The sequence below is a fragment of the Pseudorca crassidens genome, chromosome 2 (assembly GCF_039906515.1).
Source record: "Pseudorca crassidens isolate mPseCra1 chromosome 2, mPseCra1.hap1, whole genome shotgun sequence".
In the NCBI taxonomy this organism is placed as follows: Eukaryota; Metazoa; Chordata; class Mammalia; order Artiodactyla; family Delphinidae; genus Pseudorca; species Pseudorca crassidens.
The window spans coordinates 154,989,864-155,006,348 of record NC_090297.1 but is presented as its reverse complement, the minus strand read 5'-3'; the positions used below and the strand labels follow the sequence as shown (position 1 = coordinate 155,006,348).

The following is a 16,485-nucleotide window of genomic DNA, read 5'->3' as shown; positions in this document are numbered from 1 at the left end:
CTTTTAAAATTTAATTATTTATTGTAAAGAGCAGAATAGCATACATAAACAGATGCCTAGGGAAAACTTGTATTCTAATTTGGAACTCTCATGAACACCTATGTTTTTTTTCTTCTAATGGTATGATAGTAGGCCATTTGATTATTTCTATTTTTATGGCTTTAGCTTTAGAACAATGAAATATTCATAAATTTTAAAAAGTATTTTTATTTGATGGGGGTGGGATACTGGAGAAATGAAAGGTCAAACACCTATTGAGGAATCCATACTTGTCTATATATTGTGTACTTTTAGTTCAATAACTGATTTAAAATTCCTAAAAGGATGCTATAATAAGTTATTATGCCATTTTACAGACTGAATTAAGTGAATTTCAGGGAGGTATGAAACTTGCCTAAGGCTATCCAGCTGTAAAGCAGTAGAAGTGAGAATTAAATCCAGGTATACCTATCGCCAAAGTTTCTGCTTGTCTCTTTACATCATCCACTTTTAATAGCCAATGCTTTCCTGCTTACAAATATGACTGAGGTTTCCAGTCAACAGTCCTTTGTAATCAGATAGAAAAATTACTGTTGATTCTCTAAAGACATATTCCTTTTCCATTAAGTGACTTTAGTTGTTCAAATAATACTTCCAGACAGTAGTAATCATACAGTTGGAGACTAAGAACAGAACTCAGGGATGTGTCTAGCAGTCAGTAAAGACCAACTGGGCTCACGGATGATATTTACGGTCATTTCCTCTAGACTAACATAATCTTATTAGTAAGACCCTAATAATTCACAGTACTGCCCTTGCCTGATTGTTTGTTCTTCTCCCTCTATCACGCTCTCTTTCCCCATATTATTATTATTTTTGGCAATTTTTGGTGAATTAAATTCAGGGATTGGTATTCAGGAGTACTAGTCACAAAAGCAGAGAATCTTAGCTCACAACAAAGGAAGAAAATAGAGAAAAAGTATAAATTATATGAATACACACACATACACACATGTACCAACTATATGTTGCACTTCTCCAAAATCTATTCAGTATCTACACATTTATTGTATATTAGCAGTAAGACTAGAACTGAGCGTAACGCTCTGTTTACAAGGCACAGAAAACAGACCCAAATATGGAAATTACTAGCAATGAGAATGGGGAAGAAAGACTACAACAAGGAATGTGGATGATATTTTTGTTTCCTAGCTGTGATGCCAAATATTGAACTTTCAACTTGAGACAAGGAGGCCATAAAAAGTTGTATTAGTTTCCTAGAGCTGCCATGACAAAGTACCAGAGACTGAGGAGGTTAAACAACAGAAATTTACTCATTCACAGGTCTAGAGGATAGAAATCTGAGGTAAGGTGTCAGCAGGATTGATTTCTTCTCAAGTATCTCTTCTTGGTTTGTAGGTGCCATGTTTTCCTTTTGTCTTCACATGGTCTTCTCTCTGTGCATGTCTGTGTCCTAATATTTTCTTTTTATAAGGACACCAGTCATATTGGATTAGAGCCCACCCATTTGACCTCATTTGACCTCAGTTACCTATTTAAGGGCCTTACCTCCAAATACAGTCATATTATGAGGTATTGGGGGTTAAGACTTCCACATATTAACTTGAGCAGGACACAATTCAGCTGATAATAGAAGATAAGAATAATTTAAGCAAGTAAGTAACTATTGTTTACAGTGAGTTGCTTAAGGATATGAATTTACTCAAGAAAAAACAAGAAGAAATTACATAACACTGTACATTATACAAAGATATTAAATTAATCATCATAACATCCTGTGAGATGGGCATTAAATTAGACTAAGAAAGATTAAGCAACTTTTCCAGAATTGCATAGTTGGTACTTTCCAGAATTTTAACCAGGTATTTTCCCAGTTCCATTCTACGTTATATCTTCATTTCATTATTTGAAATGAATTTTGAGTCTTCATTTTACTTAGTTTCTGAAGTTATATGGGGATAGAATGGAGTTGGATATTTTCAGTGACATTCACACATGGGGAAGGAAATTGAGTCCAGAAGCTTCAGCAATGTTTCCATGGAGAACGCTAACAACAGAACCAGAAATACCGTTATCCTTTTGGTTCAGTGATCTTTCCTGAAGCACTACAAGAATCAATTTTAAGAAGCCCAATGTTTTCCAAACTTTCACCAATGGGCTCTGTAGGGTCCTCTAACAGTATCTAAGAGACTAACTAGTTTCACATTCCAAGCCACTTAAGACAAGGAGTTCTGATTGTTCTCTGTGAGGAAATCAAGTGACAATCATAGCTAGTGATTTAGGATAGTTTCTTCAGGGCCCAGGCAAAACCTAATACACAGTAATAATCATTGTTAACTGCATCTTTGACAAGGATTAATCAGGTATCAAAGAGGTCTATACATTGGGAGAAATTATGATCAAAGAGAAACATAGACCACATTTATTTAATTAATGCTCAATTATTTATGAGTTTAACTTTGGTTAACCTAATTTTCCTTCTTCTAGACAATTTCCAATTCATCTCCACAAAGAGACCAGAATAATCAGCTTCCAATACAAGATTTATTGTGTTGCTTTAATTTAAAGCATACAGTGACTTCTACATTCACTCCACCAAGTTTTGCCAGGAGAGAAAAGGAGACATTATATTTTGTCTTGAATTAGATATGCCACCGTACTTGACTTAGCTCATCCTACTGGAAGCACTTTGAGGGCAGATTCTACAGTCTTGTCTTACATCCTCTATGGAATCAAGCCAAGGGAATCACACACAGTTACAGCTGGAAAATCTTTTGTTCTGGGTTAATACTTTTAGCTTTTACGACCAAGACTTTATCACCAAGATCTATCTTTACAGTCTCCAAACAGAAGACCTTCTTGCCTTCCGTTTTCATATTGACTAGGAAGGTAAAGGGAAGAACTGAGAAGTACCCAAAATCAGCTAGCAGCCAGCATAGATAAATCATCTGTGGAGATATTGTTTCTTTCAAAAGATATAAACATAAGAGGAAGTCCTAGTGTTAGAAACAATTGCGCATAATAAAATTCCATGAAAACCTAGAAATCCAGATGCAGATCAGTAACATATTGGTTAAATAAGCTGTTATGTTCATGCAGTGGACAAGTGTACATACATTAAGAAGAACGAGACTCTCTTTTCTATGAGATTCTCTTTTCACTGAACTCATCAGTGCTGCAAAAACAATGTTACATAATACTTTTTCTTTAACATTATATCAGGCATCCTCCTCTTGTCCTGCATTTATTGCCAGTGTTACTAAAGTCTATCACTTACCTCTTTCTCTTTCAGACATATAATTTCTTCTTATTTTGGAAGCATTCATCAATCCCTATTTTATTCTTTCTTTTAAATTACAATGAATATTGAATTTTATAAAATATCTTTTGGGGGATATTTCAAGTGATTGTATAGTTTTGCTCTCCTTTGACCTTGTTATATGGTAAATTGTATTTTGTTATTTTATATTATGCTATTTATTATATATTGTATTATGTTTACTAATTACATTTATTATATTATTATTACATTATTTTTAAGGTAGCATTTTGTTTTAGATAGACAAAACAAGCAGTGGAATAGGAAGCATCTTAAAATTAGATGTAAGAGCATAAGGGAATTGAGATTAAAATAAAATTCACGTTTTGGATCAGTAGCAAAAATTATTCAACAAAAGTAGGAAAATATGGCTATCATTACTAAATTGTAGATACAGCAACTAGTTAAAAGTTAAAAAATAATTAAACTGTAAAAATATCAGAAACCTGGGAGACTTGAAATAAATTATTCGTGAGGAATACCTTTCTAAGATACAAAAAAAAAGGATACATTTAATTATATAAGAATTAAAATTTTCCTCACGGCAAAATGCACTACAAAGGTCAGAAAACAAGCAAAAGAAATTGGGAAGTATATTTAGAAATGGATATGCTTTCTTTACAACTTTTGAGAGAAGCACATGTTTCTTTTTCCTTTAACCTGTTATGTGGGTGTTAATCTGTAATATAAGTGCATAGTTCCTTTCCTTTCATCTGTAATGTGAGTGTCAACATGGGGCACTGTTTCCAAGCACAGACTTTGGGTGTTCCTGTACTGGTCCCATCACTGACCAACCACAAAAACTTACAAATGTTGCTTTACTTTCCTGGGGGTTAGAGTCTTAGCTAAGAAATGGAAGCAAAATAGAACTTTCCCCCAGGGATGATAGAAGGTTTAAAGGAGTAAATATGTAAGTGACCTAGCACAGTGCCTAGTACAAGAGAGATCAATATAAGTACTTATCCATTTTTTAAAGAGACAGATGAAAGAAATAAAATGTGGTAATTTCAATCTATTGATATATATTCTTGACATTAAACTACCTTTTCATTCATTGGATGACCTAACTTGCTCATGCTTTTTCTTACTCTAGTGAACTTGGGTAGCTAATATCATAGTTGAAAATTTTTCCTTTTATATTTACAAGTAAATTTGACCTGTAAATTTCTTTTTCCTTACAGTCCTAATGTATTTTCAGTATTAGGATTATATAGACTTCATAAGATGAATAAAGGAGCATTCTTCCTTTGCTACTCTCTAGAAATTTTTCTTTGTTAATATTGATGTTATCTGTTTAATAGAAGTTGGATAGAATTCACCTCCCAAATGATCTGGCCGGGTCTGGTATTTTCTTGGTGAAAGCTTGTAAACTATTGACTTCATTCCTTTACTGGTGCAAGAACTCCAGCTACAAATTTCCTCTTGTGTCAGTTTTGGTAAACTTTAGGAGCTAGGAAATTGTCCACTTTACAGAAATGTTCAAATTTACTGGCATTTCATATACTCTCTGTTTGTACTCTCTGCTACAACACTGTCCTGATTCTTTCTATATATTATTTACTTAGGTTTTCATTTTGCTTAATCAAAGTGTGTTTTTTAAATCTTTTCAAAGAATATTCTTTTGACTTACTAGATTACCTCAATTTTATACTTTTTTCTGTTTTATTAAGTTCTGCTCATATCTTTATTATCTATTTTTCTATGTTCTCAGGGTTTATTGTTTTACTCTTCTGATGTCAATTAAAACTCTTGGTTATTAATTTTAATAAATCTTTTTAGTTATAAATAGTTGAACTTTTTAAGATTCCAGCTTAGTTGTAAGTATCTAAGGGTCAGCTCCTCCTCATAGTTGCTGGCCTAAGGCTTAGTTCACCCTATAGCAATGTATATATTGATATTTTTTCCCCTCGACTTTCTGTGTTTTGCCACTTCTCACTTTTCTTTGCAGAGAAGCCTTTTGAAATACCCTTAACTTATTTTACAGCCAATAAGTCTTTAAAATACTGTGTATTTTTTAAAGATAAAACAACTTATATAATTAGGCAGGAAATCTGATCTGTCATATTTTTAAAAACAGCATAATTTCACTCTTCTCCACGATTAATCTGCTGTATTACACGACCTTCGAGTTTTTAGCTTTATCAATGACATGTACTTTAAAAATGTTTTAAAAATCCTACCCAGTCTTTTAAAACATCCTTGCTCCTTGTTTCAGTTCTAGTTTTATGTATATTTTCTGCCTGGCACCTGATTATTCCAACATCTGATGGATGGCCTTGGGAATCTAATTCTGGTATTGATTGTTTTTGCTGATTCTCTCCACTTGTAGCTGATTTCTTCATTATTGTGTAAATTTAGATCATGAGCTCACGTTTAGCTAAACTTTATCTGTGGGAACGCTATAGGCCTGGGTTGAAGGTCTACCTCTCCAGAAAGGGTTTAGTTTTGTGTTTGGAATACCACCGATTTGGGAGCATTTTAAGTTAATTTCTTAGCTTCTGTTTGCAAGACCGCAAATAAATTTGCAACCCAAACACTGTGAACACAGATCTGCGGTTCAGAATTCTCAAGATTTCCTACCTGTTTCCTACCCAGAGCAGAGACCAAGAGAATTTGGTCTTAGTCTCCCTTTGCCAGCAGATATTTTTTCTCCTGACACACCCTTTCATTAAAGGTGAAGCTAGGGATAGATAGGTTTAGTTCTAACTTCCCATCTAGTAGGGATGGAGTCTTACCTCCCGCCTCCCATGTGGTCATGGCCATTTAAAAACAAGTCTCTATACCACGTGTGTCATTCAACTACGGCCTGTATTCCAAATCCAGACAGCTGCCTATTTTTTATGGCCTATGAGCTATGAATAATTTTCACATTTTAACTGGTAACATTTTAAATAGTTACCTAAGTACCTAAATAATATCCTCAATTTTGCCTCTTTGGTCTACAAAGCCTAAAATATTTGCCATTTGGCTCCATAAAAACAGGATTTCCAGCTTCTGTTCTAAGCTATCAAGATCTTCAATCCACTCTTAATATAGCTATAACTCTCACACATGTACCACCCTTCCTTCATGGGTCCTGGAAATTTCGACGGCACACTTCCAAAATCAACCACGCACTTAAAAATAAGTTGTGTACTTTTAACCTAGCATACCTAACCCTTTTCTTTTAGGAGAGTTTTTCAAGTAATCTTGCCCACTGTATTCTTCAGAATTTCATTAATAATGGCAAAAAATTAAAACAACTTAATATTCAACAAAAATGGGAATTGTTCATAACAATTATAGAAGCACATACAGTAGAAAACTATAAACTGTTATTGAAACAGTGAGACATAACTAGTTTTATTCTTAGAGAACTGTGTTTATTTAGGTTCCTTTTGTTTAAATAAGTCTATTTCTGTGTATGTATGTATATAATCATGTATTTATATACACATACATTATTTGTATGATATATTTATATAAACATGAAATACATACCTATACACATACCTTTGATTTATATTTGTATACATACACAGGAATATAATTATATATATTATATATTTATATACATTGAACTGAAAACTGGTAGTATACATATATATCATGTATAAATGTGTGTCTACGTGCATTCGTAGAAAAGCAGGTTGAGAGATATGGAAGCATGAGTTAGACAGGGTTCAAGATTTTAAAAGTAGTTATGTGTAGGTAGTGAGGTTAAGGCCCATTTGATTGAAAATATTGCATATTTTTACAACAATTGTTATGATGACCAGATTCCTATGTAAATAAAATTATAAATAGCTATACATACTCGTATGTGTAATGTATAATTAAAAGATATATAGTTTTAGATATGTATTATATTTATATTATATAATACAATTGTGTTATACTAATACATTATATATTGTGTTATATAAATATATTAACTATAGTGTATTATATCAGATAATAATAATTATATATTTATGTATTATGATATAATTGTTTTATAATCAATATTACAGGATATATCATATTAATATTATGAACATATTAACCATATAAATACATTTCATTACTCATATATGTTGTATATAATATATGCTAGGCAAAAATATATATTAATATAATACATAATTGTTATACATTAATATAAATATTAGTATATTACACTTATACATCAATATAATATTTAACATTGGTATATTTATGTTATATTTAATATATACATAGCTAATGCACTTTAAAGCCATCTGCTACAAGTAGAATAAGACCAGGAGTATGGCCAAAGCAAATTGTAAAAATATTAGATTACTTATATTCATTTATATGTCATTTTCCTGGAATCTGCATCCGGCTATTAGAGAGGACACACAGCAAAATCAACAAAAAGTGCCCAGAAGGACATAGGATCCTTTATTCATTGGAACCTCAAAGGAAACACAGTGCTATTCAGTTCCCCTTCAAAGAGCCAAGAGCAAGCCTTGAAGCACCCAGTAAAAGCCAATTCAAACGAAAAAGCTTTTCCACTTAAACTGGAAAAAGTTAAGTTCCCAACAGACCCCCTACATCAACCACCGAAGCTCATTTGGCAGTAGAAACAATAATGTTCACCAAACAACAAGAAACCCAAAACAATATTTGTTTTACCAAAAACAAAAAAAAGCAGCTAATTAGTCTTTCCTGTTTGAAAGAAGGGGGTGGGAAGTGGGCAGAAGACCTGATAGGAAAGATAAAAAGAAAAGGAAAAGGAAAACAACAGTTTCCAGTTTGACACTCAAGCTGTCTTCTGCATCCATTTCGTCAAGACCACCAAGTCAATGTGGAAGCTTTTTCCTCCTTCCCTTTTCTTTTCATGAGACCGATCACAACCAGCACTGCAGAGTCCATTGAATTAAGGAATGCTGTTGCCTACATGTGTGAATGAGCTGTTAGTAAAGTACTGAAGTAGAGGACACCTAAAGTGAAACGTCTTCATGAATGTCCATGTGGCTGAGCAGCAAGTTAACCTTTCATAGATGTGCTAAAGAAGAGTTGGGTTTTATTTTATTTACTTTTCCCTGGACTGTGTTGAATGACTATCATCTTCAAGTTCAGGCTACTTTTTGCTGAGGATTAATGCACTGGGAGAGCTGAGAGAACACTGAACAGTAGAGCTGTCTTTTTCTTGACCAGTTCACCTTAGTTTCCCAAACTCTAAGTCTTTCCCTAATTCTTACTCCTTTGTATTGTAGTAAAATGAACATAACACAAAATTCACCATTTTGATCATTTTACAATTCACTGTACCATTCAGTGGAATTTACTACTGTCACAATGTTGTGCATTGTGACACACTATCACCACTGTCCAGCTACAAAACATTTTCATCACCCCAAGAGGAAACATACACCCATTCTGAGGAGTCATTCCCTATTTCCCTCACTTCCAAACCCCTGGAAACCACAAATGTATAATATTTTCCATGTGTATGGATTTGCCACTGCTGGACATTTCATATAAATGGAACCATACAATATGTAGCCTTTTGTGCCTGACTTCTTTCACTTAGTTGCATCCATGATGTAGCATGTATCAGTAATCCATTCACTTTTATGGCTGAATTCCCTGATCCTGTTTTCTTCATACTGTTTGAATACAAAATTTAAAGTATGTTGAGAGTGAAGCTCTGTTTTAATGGCACATCTACGAGGCCAATTCTTTTAAAGCAGGTGAAAATGGAGATATTGTTGTGAAATGATAATCGTTGAGAAGCCTCAGCCAATTTGATAATGAAAAGTTTGGGAAATGTTGCAAAAAATTATCTGCTTTATATTTAAAGCCTTTTAAGCAAGGATTCAGGAGACTGCCTTTTTCTTGCAGGTAACTTAAATGAGTCAGAAGGAAATAACTGCCCTTTAAAACAGATTTTGAAAGGATTCTATTTATTCTTAATAGACGAATGGGAGTACAGGTAGTTCACATCCAATATGGACTCCCTGTCCAAACACTGTTTATCGTTTTAGGCACCACTATCGAATTATATTTCTTGAGAGTAAGGCAGCTCAATTCCTGCATATTACTTTTTTTCCTGCATATTACTTTTTAAAATTCATCTATCAAATCCATTAATACAGTATAAAGAAGAGATGTTCATGTTTCAGTGCAGTTCAAGTATCAGGTATAAAGAATGCCCAGTAAGAAAAAGAATCCTATATCTTTTGCCAGAATGTGGTCAGCTCTGGGGTGCTTTGCTAGCTGAAAGACACTTTCATTTTTAAGAGGATAGAGGCTGTTTAAGAGGGATGAGAAGCCAAAAAATATTAACTATGTGTATGTGTTAAGAACAGTGCTAGATTATCTCATATTCTATATCAGCCAAGGCTCACCATTTTACATATGTGAAAAGGGAAGTTAAAAGTGTTTTAGTAGGGCTTCCCTGGTGGCCAGTGCAGGGGACGCGGGTTTGAGCCCTGGTCCGCGAAGCTCCCACATGCCACGGAGCAACTAAGACCATGCGCAACAACTACTGAGCCTGCACTCCAGAGCCCGTGAACCACAACTACTGAAGCCCACACACCTAGACCCCGCGCTCAGCAACAAAGAGAAGCCACCACAATGAGAAGCCCACGCACTGTAACAAAGAGTAGCCCCCGCTCACTGCAACTAGAGAAAGCCCGCGCATAAGCAAGGAAGAGCCAACGCAGCCAAAAATAAATAAATAAATCTATTTTTAAAAAATTTAAAAAGTGTTTTAGTAACTTACTAAAAGGCACACAATCAGTAAATTTGAGCAAGAATTCAATCCCAAATCTGTCACACTTAAGTTTAAGCTAATACTTGAGATTAATAAAAACAGCACTAAATTAAAAGTTTAGAGATATTTTTAATTTCATACTCTTTCACTAACGCTCTTTGGAGATAAATCATTTCTTTTATATGGGCCTTAGTTTTCACAACTATAATAGTTGGAAGCTTGACTAGATGATCTGTATGTAGTCTTCCAATTCTAAAATGTTCCACTCATTTGGATTCCTACAATAATTGCCCTTGCAATACATGCATGCTGCCACCAAGTAGCAATAGAGACTATTAGTCCTTTTGTATCCCTAGTGGGGAGTGCATTTTGACATCAGACTTATCGGTCAATAGTACAACCTATTAATATAACTATAAAATAACAAAATAATCTGGTATTATTTCCTGTAAAGCAGGATCTTTACATTGTCTGTGAATGGTATCAGAATCACCTGTAGGTTTGTTTGGTTGTGTTTTTTTTAACATCTTTATTGGAGTATAATTGCTTTACAATGGTGTGTTAGTTTCTGTTTTAGAACACCTGTAGGTTTCTAAACATAGAGGAAATCCATAACCCATTGAATGAGAATCTTCAGAAACAGGACATGGGCATCTGGATTTTTGGGCTCCCATCATCTGTATATTTTATTTTATTTTTTGCCTATGTACAATATTTGTCACATCCTCTTGAATCTTTAAATTTTTCATTTTGTTTTAAAATTTTAGAATATTCCATAATCTTCACCTACTTCTCATAAGGTGTTATCTGTTATGTTTATTCGATCTTGTGCTTCTCCTGGTTAAGTCTTCTTTTTTTCCTTTTTTTTGGGGGGGGGCCCTGCCTCATGGCTTGCAGGATCTTAGTTCCCTGACCGGGAATTGGACCCCAGGGCCCCAGCAGTGAAAGCGCCAAGTTCTAACCACTGGACCACCAGGGCAGTCCCAAGACTTCTGCTTTAAATGACTTTTTTTCCCACTCTAATTCATTCCTGGGATCAGTTTCATGTTTGAACATTAAACCAACCTTGCATTACTAGAATAAAGCTACTTTGACTGTGATATATGATTGTTTTACATACCATGGATACAGTTTGTGCTTCTGTTTACACATTTTGCATGCATGTTTAAAAGAGAAACTGGCCTGTGATTCTATTCTTGTAATATTCTTTTTAGTTTTGATCTGAAGCTTATGTTGGCCTTATAAATATTTTAAGCAATATATACTTTTCTGTTTCCTGGAAGATTTTTATGTAAGGTTACCAATATTTCTTCCCTAAATATTTGGAAGAATTTACTTGGAAAGCCATTTATCCCTGGAAATCATTTTCTGTAAAGGTACTTAATTATACAAACAACTTTTGCAGTAGATATAGGTTTTTTAGATATTTTTTCTTTCTTGGGTTACTCTTGTTAGCTTGCATTTTTAACGAATTTGTCATTTTGGATGAATTTTCAAATTTATAAATATAAAATTATCATAATTTTAACAGCTTTATTGGGATGTAATTTACATAGCATAATTTTAACACTTTAATGTATACAATTCAGTGGTTCTCAGTGTAACCACTAAAAGACTTGTGTAACCATCACAACAATCCAATTGTAGATTTCTGTCCCCCCACAAAAAACCCATTACACATTAACAAGCTTTTTTCAATCTCCTCAACCTTCTCAGCCCTAGGCAACCACTCATCTACTTCCTGTCTCCACAGATTTGCTATTCTGGGCATTTCATATAAATGGGACCATACAATATGTGATCTTCTGTGAGTGGCTGCTTTTACTTTACATAATGCTTTCATGGTTCATCCATGTTGTAACATGGATCAATATATTATTCCTTTCTATAGCTTAATGCTATTCTATTGTACGGATATTCCACATTTTGTTTATTCATTTATCTGATTGACATTTAAATTATTTCTACCTTTTGTTTTTAGAAATATGCTTCTATGAACATTCACATACAAGCTTTTGTGCAGACATAAGTTTTTATTTCTCTTAGGTATATATTTAGTAGTGGAACTGCTGGGTCATAGGGTAACTCTATATTTAACACTTACAGGAACTCTCAAGCTGTTTTGTAAAATGGCCGCACCATTTTACATTCCCACCAGCAATGTACGTGGGTTTCAATCTCTTCTCTTACAGCCTAACATGTCATCTATGCTGGAAAACGTTTCACATGTAGTTAAGCAGGATGAGTATTTTACTGTTTGGTTGAGTGTTCTGTAAACATTTATTAGGTCTTGTTAATTCATAGTCTTGTCCAAGTCTTCTATATCGTTGTTGATCTTCTGCCTAACTGTTCTATCCATTATTGACTGTGGAGTACTGAAGCCCGTATGTAATGTTGTGCAATTATCTATTTCTTCCTTCAATTCTTCATGGATTTTGGTATTTTCTTCTTCATGTATTTTGGTTTTACCTTATTCAGGGCAAATATGTTAAAAATTTTTGTATCTTCCCTTTCTTTATCATAAAATGTCCCTTTTCATATCTAGTAACTTTTTTGTTTGTTTTAAAGTCTATTTTTTCTGGTATTAGTATAGCCACTTCAGCAGTGCTTACGGTTGCTATCTGCATGATGTATATTTTTTCATCCTTTTACTTTGTACACCTTAGACTTTTGAATCCAAGGAGTGTCTCCTATAGAAAACATTTTTTAAAACCCAGTTTGACAATATCTGCCTTTTGATTGTATTGTTTAATTCATTTACATTTAGTTTTTATTACTGATATGGTAGGATTAATTTATGTCTATCATTTTACCTTTGGTTTTCTACATGTCTCATATTTTTGTTTTATTGTTATTGTTGTTGTTCCTCCATTTTCCTTTTATAGTAAGTAGATATTTTCTACTGTAACATGTAATTCCTTTAATGATTTTTAACCACATTGTTTGAGTAATGGCTGCACTAGGGCTTATGTAATACATCTTCTCAGAATCTCTTCAGATTTTTACTAGCTTCATTCCAGTGAGAAAGAGAAACTGTACTTTTATAGAGCTGTATTCCTTCCCCTCTTTTTTGTTTTTATTACATTTATATATGTTACATAACAACATATTATTATAATTATTACTTCTCACAAGCTTATCTTTTCAAGGAGCTTAGAGAAGAAAGTAAAGCAAATAAATATTTTTGAGTTTGTTGGGTTAATCTATTTACCATTTCTGGTTCTCTTCCTTTCTTCCTGCGGATTCAGCTTATGATCTACTGTAATTTTTATTCTAATACAGCTTTGCTCTCACTGCCTTCTTTGTGCCATATCATCAAATATATTTCTTTATGTTATATAGAGAAAAATCCAAATATAGTCATATTTTTAGGCACTTACTTTTTAAATTAGTTAATAGAAGAAAGGAGAAGAAATTTGAAATTACAGTATCTTTTATAATTCCCTACACAACAGCTCTAGTCAGCATTCTTTGTTTTGTTTTTATGGCTTGAGTTACTGTCTGCTATCATTTGAAGAACTTCCACTAGTATTGCTTGTGAAGCCCGTCTGCTAACAATGAATTCACTCAGTTTCTGTTTCTGTTTCTGAGTTATGGTAAAGTATTGATGATAAGTTGTGGAGTGGTAGGAAAAACTAAAATGCGATGTGCTGTATGATGTATGTTTTACTGAAGTGTCTTGGTCAAATTCTAATGATTTATGATAGAAATCACATAAAGCAAGCATCACAATTCTTCAGGAATGTTCTGTAGAATGCTTATGTTAATGATGAATATGTGAATCCCAAATCTTTCACTTGTACTGACTTTATCTCATTAATTCTTCTCCCAGCAATGCCATAACTAGAGTTGAGTTCTAAAGTGTACCTTCCTCTTTTCCAATAGAAATGGTCCCATAATTTCAAAAAGTTCTCAAAGGTGAAAAAGTGCACATGGCGTTTATCACGTTTGCAAATGCCAATGAAAATGCTAAGGTAACACTGTCCAAAATGCAATATTCTTCTGTGAGGGCACCCAACTTTAAACAAATACACATATTCTAAATACAGCTTAGATCTGTGACATGTTTTGGCCAATGAAGTGTGAGCAGACATGATGGCCTTCAATGAGCAGCAGAGGGCTTAAATGGGCTTGTGCAGTTGGGCTCACCTCTTATGTTTCAGTGAACTTTGTGAGAAGACAGGCCTGGGAGCTGCGGCCTCACAGTTGGGCTCCAGAGGAAGATGTGTGTTACAGACCTCAAACTGATCCAAAACACGGAGCAAAACCAGCCATCTAGAGGTCTAAAAGAGAGCCACTGCAGCTAGCCCATAGGTCCAAGAAAAATAAATTCTTGTTTATGTAACTGAGTTTTGGGTCGATTTTTTCCAAAGCATTATCAGACCAAGAGCTGACTAACACAACATCCTCCAAATCATTGTTATGTGAATGGCTGCCACCATGCCTACATGTAAGGCAATAGTGTACTCAAATTGTGAGAGTTCTTGAACTCTTGGTACCTCTTCAACACAAGGTACAATGGCTAAATTTCCACAAATAAGTTCACTAATATACCACAAAGATCTCCCTGAACTTTTATTAAATTTAATGCAAAGTTCTTTCTTTTCATTTTCTGCTTCTACATAGTTAAAATGCTTTTTATCAATGTAAAACGGCTCTTGCCTTTTGGCTTCTGTCGTGAGAGTCTTTTGAACTCTGAAACACTGTAGGATATCACCTATATATGGAATCTAAAACATACAACAATCGACCGAATATAACAAAAAAGAAGGAGAGTCACCAATATAGAGAACAAACTAATGGTTGCCAGTGCGGAGGGGGAGGAGGGGGCAATACAGGGGTGGGGAAGTGAGAGATCTAAACTACTGGGTGTACGATAGGCTCAAGGATGTATTGTACAACACAGGGAATATAGCCAATATTTTGTAACAACTGTAAATGTAAAGTAACCTTTAAAAAGTATATAAAACTTTTTTAAAAAAGAAATCATACTTAAAATTCGAAACAATTTAAATGTCCATCAACAGGAAAATGCACATATAAATTATTGTATTTCCCTACATGGGAATCCTACATAGCAAGGAAAGTACATGAACTAGACAGATCTTTACGTGTCAGCATGGATGAATCTAGAAAAGATAACACTAAATAAAGCAAGTAACAAGAGAAAACAAAATAGAATACTATATGCAGTTTAAGAATACTTAAAAATGTAGCCTACATAGAAAGACATCCATGCCAGTGATGGAGACCAAGTTCAGAAGAGTGGTTACCCAGGGTCAGCTGGGGAGTGGCTGTGTTTGGGAAAGTGGTCACACCAGACTCTTCAACGGGAATGGTAATGTTTCACTTCACACACTGGCTGGAGGACGGAGGAGTGTCTGCGATGTTATAATGTGAGCACGCTGCATGTGAAAGCCATTGCTGACCACATCTAGGGGATCTGATGCTCGGTAGCTGGTAGTGGGTGGAGGCATCCAGAAGGTGGTGGTAGAAGAGGAACGTTGTACACGTAACGCCTAAGGCCTGACCAGAGGACGACCACTGTTCTAGAAACTGGACACAAATCCAACTTCTACGGCCAATCTTAGAAGACAAACTGAGGCATATTTAAAATTTTAACACTTTATGTGAGAAAAATAGATTTAATTCAGGCACCACAAAGCGGAAGAGGTGAGGAGCACTCCAGCCACAGGAGTTGCAGAGATGTTTATTTTAAAAGGGCAGAAGCAAAGCAAGGAAATGACTGATTTGCTATGGCTTTAACGCCTAGTTGGTGGTTTGTAACTGGTTGTCCTCAGCGGTTTTCGTCACCCTGAGGCATTGACAGGCTTAGATTTTGGTTGGTTTACATAGGCAGCCGCATCACTAGAGCCACCGCCGTCTAACGGCCTCTTTGCAGGGTTAATTTACTAACACCAATTGTCTGAATCCTTCCTCTCACTCAGTCACTTCACTTCCTACGCCTCAGTTTCTCTTCTGTAAAGTGGATATTCAGTAGGAAATTCTCTGTGGAGGTGTCAGTACAAAACAAAGTGATTATTAGTAACCACGATCATGTCCTGAATGCATGGAACACGTCAGCATTTGCCAACCACCGTGTCAAGTCAGCAGAAACTACAGAAATTAAGAGCTCTCCGCAGAAATTCACCCACCCGTGCACCATGTAACGGACCACAGGCGGACGTTCATTCAGCCTTTCCTGTGTCCCTCACAGAGTGCCCGCTCTCTCCTGGGCGGGGCGAGCACAGACAGCCGGAGTTTAACTACTTTTAAAATTCTTTGATACAACCATGTCTCACTTTTGTTTGGATCAGTCAGCAAACGTTTTTTGTAAACCCCAAACCCTCCACAGCTCCTACCTTTCGCGCCGCCCTAGTCTCAAAGCTCCCGCGACTGCTCCTCAGGCCGCGTCGTCATGGGAGGCGGGTCTGCGTGCGGACGCACGGCGAGCGCGCAGAAG

General features: G+C 35.0%; 1 pseudogene; it reads right to left on the bottom strand.

Moving 5' to 3' along the window:
* LOC137220003 (UDP-N-acetylglucosamine--peptide N-acetylglucosaminyltransferase 110 kDa subunit pseudogene) overlaps positions 1–16,438 on the bottom strand; it is a 33,549-nt pseudogene extending 17,111 nt beyond the window's left edge.
* Between the last annotated feature and the right edge of the window lie 47 nt (positions 16,439–16,485).